The 13,118-nt window shown below is 47.1% G+C and overlaps 1 protein-coding gene and 1 pseudogene across 7 annotated transcripts in view; both read right to left on the reverse strand.

Moving 5' to 3' along the window:
• The window catches only part of KCNAB2 (potassium voltage-gated channel subfamily A regulatory beta subunit 2), a 137,329-nt gene that overhangs the window by 60,956 nt on the left and 63,255 nt on the right, over positions 1–13,118 (reverse strand). The gene's annotated exons all lie outside the window — the stretch shown is intronic.
• Positions 1,015–1,132, reverse strand: LOC133373032 (5S ribosomal RNA; annotated as a pseudogene).

Here is a 13,118-nt window from a genome sequence, read left to right on the forward strand (position 1 = left end):
TGCTCTTCCTGCACTTGGCCAAGGGACCCATCAGCCCTGGGTCTATCAGCAGCTCTTGCCTGGGATGGCAATGTGGAACCTCCAAGTTCAGGGACAGTGTACCACTGAATACCAGCTTCTGTGGGGGAGGGCTATTGCCTTTATGCTCAGCTTGTGGACTTCCCAGACAGAAGAGAGCAAAAGAGAAGGATTCTGTGACCATTTTACTGGGGGAAAACATCTGACTGCTCGTTTGATAGCTTGGAAGGGTGGAGAACAAATTGGACCGGGATCACCCCCCAAACGTTTGTGGAAAAGCTGCTAGGTGAAAATGCAAAGTTCATTTTTCCTTCCACAAGTGTGTGGAAGTCTAAATTATGGTTGGGGGTCAAGGAATCCATTTTAGACAATGTAAAAGACACCCACTGAGATTGGAAGGGATTTACATTAATTAAAATACACAGGGTTGTGTCCGATGGTAGTCTAACTCAAAGTAAACCCACTGAAGTTAATGGACATGACTAAGTTCCATAAGGGCCTGGGTGGCAGGAATCCACTCCCACTTAGGAATCCCCCCAGTAACTTTGAAAGATGAAACAAGTCAGTTACTACAGGTTTGAAGTTCTTCAACGAGCCTTTCTAGATAAAGAAAAAAAAACAGAATAACTAAGCACTATCTACAGTAGGGCCCCACTCATACGGCAGGTTAGGCTCCAGAACCCCGCCGAAAAGCAAAAACCGCTGAAAAGTGGATCAGCTGTAGCGCGCGGGTCTGGAACCTAACCTGCTGATCGTGCGGAGGAGGAGAAGATCGGCTGTAGAGCAGGGAGCTCCAGCCCCCCCTCCAGCTGATCGCCCTTGCATTAGGGGAACGCCATAAAGCGGGGTGCCGAGAAGCGGGGCACTACTGTATTTGTTGTAATTGACCTGAATGCATATAATGACTTATGGCGACCCTATGAATCTTTTTGGATATATTCATCGGGTTTTCATGGTAAGGGGTATTCAGAGGTGGTTGACCATTGCCTTCCTCTAAGCCTACGGCACCCGGTATTCCCAGGTGGTCTCCCATCCAAGTACTAACCAGGCCTCACCCTGCTTAGCTTCTGAGATCAGATGAGATGGGCTTGTTTAGGGTAGCATAGCCGTAGGCAGCACTATCTATTACAGGATGTAAAAAGGTGAGGAATGAAGCTCAAAAGGAAATGGACTGATGGGCATCATCAACACACAACATGAATGATTAAGATGGGGACTTGTGGCTAATTGCATTGTTAATGCGCTGATGGTGGTTTTTCTCTTTTTATTTTTCTCATTTTTTTCTTTTTAATAAGCTTGCTTTAAAAACAACAACCAGGCCCTCCCTTAGCATGTGCGGGGCCCGGGGCAAAAGCATAGTTGCCCCCCCCCATTATTTCTCTCTATATATATCCTTTCCTCCAGGCAGTGGCAGAAGCTTTGTATTTTGACTGCTAGGAGCTTGCGGCTGTGGCTCCCTTTTTTGCAGCCTTCGTTGGCGGCGGCTTTGTATTTTTCGGCTGTGGCTCCCTTTTTTGCAGCCTTTGTTGTAGACTCGCTTAGCGTTTCTCGTGAGGTTTTCTCCTTCCTGGCTCGCTACAGCGGCCGTCAGAAGGCCGCCACTGCACCGGTTCCTCCCGTCTCGTTTCTACGCCGTGCGGAGGACGTGGCTGCTGCTTTTATATGCAGATCGCCAAGCGGGGCCCCCCAAAGCGCGGGGCCCGGGGCAACTGCCCCTCTGACAACAACAGATGGGGGACTTAAAACCTCCTGACTTTATTAATATAAAAAAGATTTCGATCAAACCAGGGAAGGCAACACCGTAGTAATTTCCCGAAACCTTTGATAAAAGCTAGACCAGCAAGGAGAAACAGGAAGCATGTAATGGATGTGCAAAACACACACACACACAAACAGAAAACAACACACACACAAACACAATCGAAACCCTGTCCACAGATGTTTGCTCCAGTAACGTGATCATGAAGACAGGAAGCACCTAGTTTGGTAATGCTGGAAACAGAATGCTGAGCCAATCTTCTTTGCTCTGGTAACAGCTGTAGCATACTGGCAGAACATCTGCTTTGCATGCGGGTCCCAGGCTGGATCCCTGGTCTCTCCCGACAGGGCTGAGAAAAGACTTCTGCTTGAAACTCAGGGCAGTCATGACCGGTTAGTTTAGACAATACTGAGCTAGGTGGACCAGTGGTATGACCCATTATAAGGGATCTTCCTTGGTTTCTGTGTTTTCCTAGGACTCTGCTTATGAAGTTATGAATGTGTTCATGAGTCCAGGTTAAAACTTACCAGAGCATCTTAAATAGTCAAGCTTTGTCCAATGTGTGATGGACCACAGTCAATCCTTTCTCACAAGGATTTCTCACAATTGAGCCTCTACAGCCAGAGGCAACCTATCTCCAAGTACCAGATGCTTGAGATGAAACCTAGGGGATGGCTATTCTCCCATCATGTGAGCCTCCACACTGTCTTTAGGGTTGGGAGGGTTGGGTGATGCTTACTGGTGTCACAGCTGGCTTCACTGCAGAAGAAGCATCCTGATTCCTATCCTAAAATGGGGGTTGCCATCGGGGGGTTCTATAAGTTCGTGAGCCAGGGGTGGGGAGCCTGGGGTGCTCCAGCTGTTCCTGGGTTCCAGTTCCCAGCCAGGATAGCCCCAGTGTTTAGGGATGAAGGGAGCCCAGAGACATCCAGAGGGGCAACGGCTCGTCAACCCTGTTACAAGAATTCCCCCCCCCTCTCTCTCCTTAGCTGGCTGAACTTTCAAGAAAGGCAAAAGGCCTCATGTTTCCCTGCATCAGCCTGGCCGCTGCAGCCTTACCGCTGAGCCAAGTTTTTCAGCTGCAGCAGAGCCTACAGCTCAGAGCCGCAGCCGCTGATGCAGGTTCAACAAACAGCTGTCCTCAACAGCTCCTTGACAGTTCATACTGAAACCCGGAGCACTGGCCCAGTGACATGGATTCACCAGCTGGCATTGTCCAATGAGAGTATGATTTAGCTAAATTCTTCCCTAAAATTTCAGGAAAGGGCTGTAGCTCAATGCTGGATGACCTGCTTTTCATGCAAAAAGTTCCCAGATTCAATCTCCAGGTAGGGATTGGAAAGATTCCCTGTCCAAGACTGTGGAGAGTCACTACCAGCCAATATGGCTTAGAGATGGACTGTTGGTTATGTGTGTGTGTGTGTGTGTGTGTGTGTGTGGTAGTTTTGGTGGTGGGGAAGTGTCAGGGAAGGTTGGCTCTGTGGATTTCATTAAGGAATCACTTAACAATGCCCCCCCCCCAATAATTCAAGTTCTGCCTAGAAGGACCGTCTGTGGCACTAACCTGCACCACTTTATACACTCACCTATGGGAAAAGGGCTGGCTGTTCTTCGGTGTTTAATCCCTAAATTGTTTGTATGCGATCATGCAGATGCACATGTAATGAACAACAAAGTAAAACACCTGCATGTCCATTGTACGCGGGTGTGGGTGAGTTCCAAATTACCCCAAATGTGGCGAAAACTCACTTTACTACAACAACAGAGAATCTACTTCAAGGGTAGCCAACATGGTACCCTCTGTATGTTGTGGGCTAAACCTCAACCTCAGCCGGCGTTGTTGCCAGCTAATTCTGGAGGGCACCAGGTGAGGTTCTCCTGGTCTACCTCAGCAGATGCCAAGATGGCGTTCACACGGGCTTATGGCACAGTAAATGTGTTAAGTCTACACGGTGCCATGGGACTGTCGTTTTGCAGACTAAGACGGGGCTACCCCTCCGGAAAGCATTATGGAGCTGTTCACCATTCAGCATCATTCTGGTACCGATACCTCCAACAGGAAGAAGTGAACAAATAAGCGGGGGAATTATCAAGGGGGAGGAGGACATCAACGAGGCCAGATGCCATCCCTGCATAGCTGCATCTATGAACTATAGACAAAAGCCCTTAACAAAATGTCATTTGGAGAAGACCGACGTAGCTCAGTGGCAGAGCACCTTGCACGTAGAAGGCCCCAGGCTCAATCCCAAGCCGCATCTCCACATAGGGCTGAGAATGTCTCCCATGTGGCCATTTTCAGAATAATAATTAGATCCCAATACCAGATTAGTGAAATGTTTTTTAAGCGTAAGAGTGTTAAGCACAGTGTGTGTGTGTGTGTGTGTGAGAGAGGGAGAATATGAAGGAGTGGAAGGAAATGTCCCTTTCCATTAATATTCTGCCCTGATCCTTTGCTCTGGATAACACAGCCTCTTTCTGCACCAGACGCCACGGTGCTAATTTTGTCACATTGAGCTTTGGAAAGACCCGCCAAGCACATCCCTTGCCCATCAAAATGGGAAGCTCAGGGCTTCATCAATACTCATTAGACTGCAAGAAGCACAAAGGATACCTGCAAAATTCTGTTTCAATCAATTACACTGAAACCCTTGCATTTGGAACAATGAAGGCAGCACTCAGACACCCGCCTGCAGCTGCTCAAGGAAATTAAAGTAGCCAATAAGTAGCTTTTAAAGGGATCATTGATATCGGCAATGGAACCCGTTGCCTCTGGCTGTCTGCCTCTTCGGGAAGGGGGAGGTGAGGGTTTGCTCAGACCCCAGCTGCTCTGTATGTAACACAATATTGGGAGGGCTGTAGATGCTGCCCATGAAAGAGCAATGCTGGGCCCATTTGTGGCTTCCAGTCTAGACTGGCGACTGAAACAGCCAGCATCCCTCAAACTGCTAACAGCTGAAGCATCGAAATGAAAACTGCAGGTTTCCCACCCAGAGTGGGTGACACACAGCAAAATCACATGCATGTTTACTTGGAAGTCCATCTCACTGGGTTCAAAGCAGCTTACTCCTGACAGCCAGTTGTGGGGAAGTGGGTAGAGCTTTGGGCTAGCACCTGGAAGTCTGACCTAGAAGACCAGGGTTCAAATCCCCCCTTGACCATGACGCTCATTGGGTGAACCTTCGGCCAGTCACTGCCTCTCAATCTAGCCTACCTCACAGGGTTGTTGTGAGGTAAAATGGAGAGGAAGAGAAACATGTACGCCACCTTGAGCTCCCTGGAGGAATGGCGGGGTATAAATGCAATAGTAAATAAATAATAAGTGCAAGGGTGCTGTCTGAAGGCACATGAGGCCACCATCTGATATGGGCCTGGTCAGTGCCTCGGATTGGGGGGGGGGGACTGCCTAGGAATCACACGTATGCTGCCTTAACCATATGCAACACCCTGCTATGCCTGTAAGCCACACAGAGGCTGCTTTTGTATTAGGTGACTAAAAAAAATAAATTATGGTGATCAGTAAAACACCGCACACATGATTTCCTGAAGATCATCTTTGGGCAATCACATCTACATTGTATGGGGGCCAATGCCATGGCTCAATGTCTACAGCTAGTCTGGGAAATCTGGGTTGAAATTAGGATTCTTGCAGTCTCCAGCCAGGTTTTGTTTCCAGCCTATGGGAACTCCCCGAAGTTCAGTGGCAAGAACACCTACTTTGCATGGAGAAGGTCCAAGGCCCAATCTCTGCCATACCCAGTTAAAAGGAGCAGGCAACATGAAAGACCTTTGAGCTCTGGAGAGTTGTCAACAAGAGCAACCAGAGTCTACAGTTCTGGATTGGATGGACAACCGTCTGACTTAGCACAAAGCACCTTTCCTGGTTCCCATATATCTCCATGGTGCTGAAACCTCCTTGTAGCAGAACAGCCTTCCCCCAACCAGGTGCCCTCCAGATGTTTTGGACTGCCACTTCCATCAGCACCAGCATTATATGGCCATGCTTCCTTGGGCTGAGAGGGGCCCAACAAAATCTTGAGGGCGCCGGGTTTTTCACCTCTGGTTTAGAGGCACCTCAGCCAGCGCTTGACAGCGCAATCCAGGGGCAGCAAATTCCCTAAATGGATTACGCGCCACATGGAGAAGAATGGGCGTTTGTTCTGAGTCTACTGCAAATCTATTTCACTGAATGGCCCCACATTGGGAGAGAGAAAGCATCTCTCTGTCCACCTTTCTGCACACTGTGACTCAATTTATAAACCTCCACATATGCCAGGGGTGGCAAAGCCCCAGTCTAGGGGTCTGATCCAGCCCTGACGGGGTTGCAAATTGCCCTACTGCCACACCTTCTGCAGGGATCTGCTAAGGGCAGCCAGTGGGATCTGTGCCTGTGCACGTCCTCTGTATGTGCATATAAGCGTATGCCCCCAACCGGGAGGTTGGCCAAGGCTGAATGTGGCCCACGGGCACATTTTTTCAGCCACCCTGGTGCATGTTATCTCCTCAACCCCCCAACTTGCCTTCCCCTTTCCGAGAAAGCGCCAAACACTGTCACCTCTTCTCAGAGGGAAGATCATTTTGGTTCCCTTTCCTGGATCTTGTCCCATCCAGTTGACTCCGAACCAGTTTCCTGAATCCTTGCTTGCCAAAACAGAAGGCTGCCTTCCATTTGATCTGGCTGGTGGAAAGAAAGCAGGAACCAGGAAGGAGGTGGGGGAAGTTATTTATTTATTCATTTAAAAAAAGGGTTTAAATCTTCAGCAGGCATTCCCATCCAACCACTGTGGGGGCATGATCAGCTGCTGCCCAGCAGGACACCCCTTGATCGTGTTTAACTGTCTGAAGCAATGGCTCAAGAAGCTCCGCGGAGCCAGGCTTTTTCTGAGTCATGGAATAATGATTTTTGGACCAGTGAACAGAAGCTGCTGCTGGTGGAACATTCCTATCAAGGCACTGTTCTGAAAAAAAATATATATGGAAACCGTGGCTGGTGAATGAGGCTAAAGGGGTCCATCCAATTCGGCATCCTCAGCGTGGGCAACCAGACGCAAGCAGGCTTCCCCTCGTCATATGAGATTCCCAGCAGCTGGCATTCAAAGCTTAGTGCCTCTGAGAGTGGAGAGCAAACATTGCAACTGTGGCTAGTAGCCACTGAGGCAAGTAGCCACTATCTTCCTCCATGGCTTTGTCTAATTCCCTTTTAAAGCTGCCCAAGTTGGCAGCTGTCACTGCAGCCCTTGGGAGGGAACTCCAACGGTTTAACTATGCACTGCGTGAAGTCGTCTTTCCTTACATCTGTCCTTCGAGTCATCTGCTAGGAAGAGATGAAGATGGGCTATTTAAACAGGCCACAATTACAGCTCCAAATGTGATTGTTTTCACACTACAGAAAAAAAAAACTTGTTTTTAAGTGTTAGTTGCAAACATTCCTACACTGCAACATAAAAAAAGTGTGTCGTGGTGGTGAACAACATAAAACCAGCAAATATTTTTTTTATTTGCTGGCAATGCAGGCCCTTCCATGTTCTTCAGCATGCCTGAGCCGCCTTTCCTGATGCACCATCAGGGAAGCATCCTCCGATGTCTTTATGTTCAGATTCTAACCCCCTCCCTGGCATCTCACATTTAAACAGGGAACAAATCTTCAACTGGGCAATAGCTGAGGGGCTGTTATGCTACCTTCTGGCTTACTCCCCACTCCTTACAAAAAAAAAAAAAAGAGGCGCTGGCAAAGGGCTCTTTAACCCTCTCCACCCCAGAGAGAACAGAAATGGAGGCTTCCTCGAAGCTCTCCCTTTCGGCTTGGCTGAGCAGGTTGGAGGGCAAAGGCCTCATCCACCCAAGCCTTTCGCGCTGTTCCTGCTCTAAAGGAGAATGCTGGGACAGGGCTGTAGCTTAGTGGCAGAGCATCTGTCTTGCAAGCAGAAGGTCCCAGGTTCAAGTCAACCCCCAATGGCATCTCCAGGTGGGGCTGGGAGAGCCCCTGCCTGAAATCCTGAAGAGCTGCTGCCAGTCAGTGTAGACAGTACTGAGCTAGATGGACCAATAGTCTGATTCCGTATAAGGCAGCTTCCTGCATACCTAATATTAAAAGAGCCCTTTGCCCGGGAGAAAGTGGCTGAAATCTGAGGGCCCCCCAGGCATCCTTTTTATTGTGCATTTGTGTCGATTTGTGCTCATGATGGTATTGGCTCAGGTATACGCAATCCTGGTTTCAGTGCTGTTTCAGGGTGCACACACTGCTTCGTTTCCAGTCAGTTCATGTCCCGTGAACTTCCTGCTGAAATCTGGTAACTTTTTATGCTTTTTGTCCTGCTTTGTTGTGTGATAGCGGAAGCCCCTGCAGATGACAATAACACGGGGGAAGAATCACAGAACAACTAATAAGGTAGAATGATGTGTGTATGTTCCAGTAAAAACCCGCCATTAATGCAATCATTATTGCATCACTGACATATTGCAGAATAGATCAACAAACAACAATTTGGGGGTCTCTGAGACTTGACTTAGCAAGAGTGGGTGTGCGAGAGAGTGGGCAAGTCAAGCATGTTCTTTAGACTGACATCAGGCAGCACCTTTCCTGTACTTTTGTTGGCCCCTGCTTCAAACGTTTTTGTTTCCAGACATCCAGATAGTCTGCAGTTGACAGTAATCATTTTTAAACATTACTCGTTTCTGACTGTTTTTAGGGATAATTTAAATATTATCCAGACGTCCAGATATCCAGATAGCCTGCCGTTGATTTTAATCATTTTGAATCATTTTTTATTACTTGGTTTCGACTATTTAGGGATAATTTTAATACTTTTTTGTAAACCGCTTAGAGGTTTTCCCACAAGGAAGTGGTATATATATATTTTGTTAAATAAATAAATAAATAAAATAAATGTGCGTGAGAGTAAGAATCCCTGGGATCAGGGGCTAAACTTGATCCAGATGGTAAGCAGTGTGTGTGTGGTTTTTTTTAGTTCATCTGTTCCCATTTTAAGCAAAGGAGATCCTGAATTGTCTGGAGCAAGCTAGGCGGCAAATATTCTAGATCGGGGTTCCCAGACTGCAGTTGGTGACCTTCATCCAGGTGGTCTGTGGCATGCAGTGATGGCTGGCGACTCCATGTCAGTGGGGGAGTGGAATCTGCTCCAGGTTTTAGTCCAAACTTTCAAGTAGCTGAAGCACCTTGGACAGCTCCTTGAAAGTATGGACTAAAACCCGAAGCAGATTCCACTGCCCCACTGACATGGAGTCACCAGCCATCACTGCTTAGCATGTCTGCACTAAACAGTAACATTGATTTTTAATTGTATTGCTTCTTTTATTTCTAGTATTGTGTCTTATTGCATTACAATTTGAATTCTAGTGGATGCAAGCTGTAATGCCATAAAAATACAATATAAACAATGAGAGAAGCAATCAAAATATAGTTAAGGAATCATGCATCCGGCACATTACAATTGCTACAGGAGGCAGAAAAATAATTAAGCGGTCCACCCAGATCATCAGCAATTTTCACATGGTCTGGTGGGGAAAAAAATTTGGGAACCACTACTCTAGATTAAAGACCCTCCGTGGCGCAGAGTGGTAAGCGGCGGTAACGCAGCCGAAGCTCTGCTCACGGCCGGAGTTCGATTCCAACGGAAGGAGGAAGTCGAATCTCCGGTAAAAGGGGTCGAGGTCCACTCAGCCTTCCATCCATCCGTGGTCGGTAAAATGAGTACCCGGCATATGCTGGGGGGTAAAGAAAGGCCGGGGAAGGAACTGGCAATCCCACCCCATATATACGGTCTGCCTAGTAAATGTCACAAGACGTCACCTTACGATTCGGAAACGACTCGCACTACAAGTGCGGGGACACCTTTACTTTTACTCTAGATTAACCAGTCAAACAGGCAGACACTAACAAGCCTAACCGTACATCCATTATGCAGGTGGTATATCAGGGGTGGGCAACCTTTTTTCCTGTTGACGGCCAGAGTCCCTTGGGGATATTCTGCTGTGAGCCACTTATGGGCAGTGGGTGGGGCCAACTTTTCTCTCTTTTCTAACACCCCTTTTTCTGACACCCCCTTTCCCCTCTCTCTCTGCTCAGCAAACTGCCACAGAAGGGACAGATTGCTTTCTTGCCAGAAGTCTGAACTGACCCCTTGCAGAGAGCTTTTGAAATTAGGCTAAAGGCTGCAGTATGGCCCTAGGAAGGTGGGATGTCCACCCTTGACCTATACTCACACAAATCCTCCAAGAAACACATATATAAATAGTCTTGGGTGTGGGGGGCAGGGGGAAGAGACACTGCACCATTTCCCACTTTCGCCACCATCACTGGGAGTGTAACAGAAGATTCATTTTGCACAACTGTACTCTGTCGTTTCTTCAAGAAGCTCCGATGGTAAAAATGATCCTCGCGAGGTAGATTAGGATATGACTGCAAGTTGCCCATGGCCACTCACTGAGGATCAATTCCAGGAAGGGTTCAAAAATCTTGCTCTCTCCATTCCACTGCTCTAGCCATTTCCCTACACTGGCTCTTATTGAAACCCTCAAAGAGATCAACTCTCAGCTGTTGGGACTGATCCTACATAAGCGGCCAAAGAATGTGCAGCGACTCCATTCCGGGCAATCCGTCAGGTATGACAGATGCACAGGAACTTTTGGAAGGCAACAAGGTTTCTTAATTAAAGTAAAATAATGTCTAGAATTATAAGGAAAATGAGGCAAAGCCACATAAAGCAGAAACTGAAAATTTAAGGGAAATAAATCTCAGAAAAGAGCAATTTTCACACAGAAACATCTCTAGGCCATACAGAACTTTTCTTTTTCAAACATGCAATAAGGAACAAGGAGTAAACACCAACAGTCTCAACCATTTCAAGAATGACTTCTAAAATAAAAACAACCCCCCCTCAAACAATAGAATCCTGAGTTTATAAGGCTGCAATCCTATGCACATTTACTAACCAGGAAGTCCCATTGAACTCGGGATGACTTATTTCCAAGGAATGATGCTTCACTTTTAGGCTGGAAAAAGGAAACGGGACCATCAACAAACAAAGGTGGCTTGACTGGAGTTCAGCATATCTCACAGCCCTTTCTAAATTCCATTCCACCGCCCGATACAAAACAAGTCCTACCACTTCTGAAACTGCTCACCCGCCTGGTCAGTCAAAAAGTTCTTCCTCCTCATTCCTAAAATAAAAACAGCCGCAAAATCACCTGGAGAAGTTGCTTCAATACCAAAAGCTCTAGAGAGGTGGAGAGGGAACCTGGGCTTTCTGATTTGATGCTGGATGGTCAAAGCCCTAAGTGAAGAAACAACCACCCTTGTTCTCCCACCAACAAAGCCTCAATTGCACAAGACCTTGGGAATTCTAGCATTTCTCTCATGCAATGGCACAACCTTCAGAGCCCACTCAACAAGCCTCCCTCTCTGTCTTGCTTGCTTTAGCCGCAGCTGCTGCACCATCAACTCAAACTCACCCGGTTTCTTGGAATCCTGCTCATTAAATAAAAGTTCTAGCTTATTAGGTGTTCCACCGATGGCTCTTAACGAGTGCACAGGCGGGGCTTTCATTAGGGGAGTGTCGACACCAACCGTCAAAAGCAATCGCGATCTGAGGCAAGTCCCTCTAGAGTCCAAGATGTTTAGCATCAAATCCATTAAGGCCTATTAAGGATCTCCCCCCTTCCTTCCCTCCTCCTTACCAAACAGGAGCTAAATTATTCAGGATTCTCTTGTCCTAAAAGCATTTGGTGAAGCAACCGATGTATGAGGACTGGCATCAATCGCTCACTTTTTATCAGCAGGAAGCTGTCAGGTGCAGGGAGAAGGTGCCTCTCAGACCTCATCGGCTGTCATGACAGCGATGGAGGTAAAGAGACAGGTTGACAGATGCCTCAGAATGATCCAGAGGTCCTCCTTGCTCACGCCAGAGCAAATGAGGAACAACTTTGCCAAGGACAGGATGAATTCCTTCCCTTGACATCCACAAATCACAATATGAAATAAAAGTCAACTTTGTTATAAAGCAAGGACGCCTTGCCATTAGTCAAATCCAACTTCCCATTGTAGGGAAGTCTGCCAATGGCCACAACTTCCAGAAAATATTTCGCTTGCTCAGCCAGTGCACTGCAATACTTTGTCTTTTGGCGGACGGAGAAGACTCCTTGGGTACCGCTCTTGGGATTCAGGTCTATCCTGTCTCATCCCAGGCCTGTCCAAATTCACCTGCTTAAATATAAATTTTAAGTGCTTTGCCAGGATCAAAGCACTTCCACTCTACCCTGACCACCCCAACATAGGAATCTGCCTTGTCCTAAGTCTGCCATTGATCTACCCACACCAACCAGCAGAAGCTCTCTGGGAGTTCAGACTAGTGCTGTGCCAAAACCTGCCCTTTAATTTCTCAAAGGTTTGTCCCCCCATGAGAGACTTCCATTTTTCTGCCTCATTCCCAGGACTCCAGAATTTCTTTAGAATGTCTTTTGAGTACAGGGCTTTGAGCTTGCCTTATAGTTATGTGTGTGTGCATGTGTGTGGAGAATACTGTGCATTGTTTTTCTTTCCAGTAAATGTTTATCCAGCATTCTGCAACCTTCCTGGCTTCCCACACACACTTCCTGATTTGGGGGGGGGGAGGAAAGCCCAATGATGCCGTCTTAAATGTGGATACCCAGTGTAGCTGCAGAGTGAAAATGATTGACGATAAGGTTTGTAACGTGAAAGAAAGGACCCTCATAATCATAAGCACCCCACAACCACCTCTGAAGTATGGCAAGTCAGACAAAAATCGTATTTTTGTTCCCATTATATTTCTCAGTATAGGGAAGCATTCTGTTTCTTAAGAAAAGCACGGTGGCTCAGTGGTGGAGTACCTTCTTTGCAGGAGGTTCCAGGTCAATCCTCAGAGTTCCCTGCCCCCCTCCCAAAAAATGGTTAATTGCAAAAGGCATTCAAGAGTCATCCACTGGCTCCATGACACACAAGAGGTGCTGGATGTGCACAGAGGCCATTCTAGATGGGCTCCACTTTGGATCCTGGACAGAACCAGCATCACAAGCAGCTTGAAAATCAGCAGAGAAAGTGGTGGGGTGGGGAAATGAAAGAGATCAAATGCAATTACATGGGGGGGGGGGGAGAGAAAAAACATTCCACTGGGCAAGCAACACGTGTACTTGTTTTTAATATTTGCTGATGTTATCTGTGTATTATTGATCATTGTTTTATACTGTTTCATGTATACCACCTAGAGATTTTTTTTTCATTAAGGTTAAAAATTTGCTTCTGAAGAAAATGGAATAAATAAAATATCAGTGAGTGGGAGTGTTTTCAGCATTTTTTGGGGGGGGGGAG

This window comes from Rhineura floridana, chromosome 18, assembly GCF_030035675.1.
Source record: "Rhineura floridana isolate rRhiFlo1 chromosome 18, rRhiFlo1.hap2, whole genome shotgun sequence".
NCBI classification, from domain to species: domain Eukaryota; kingdom Metazoa; phylum Chordata; class Lepidosauria; order Squamata; family Rhineuridae; genus Rhineura; species Rhineura floridana.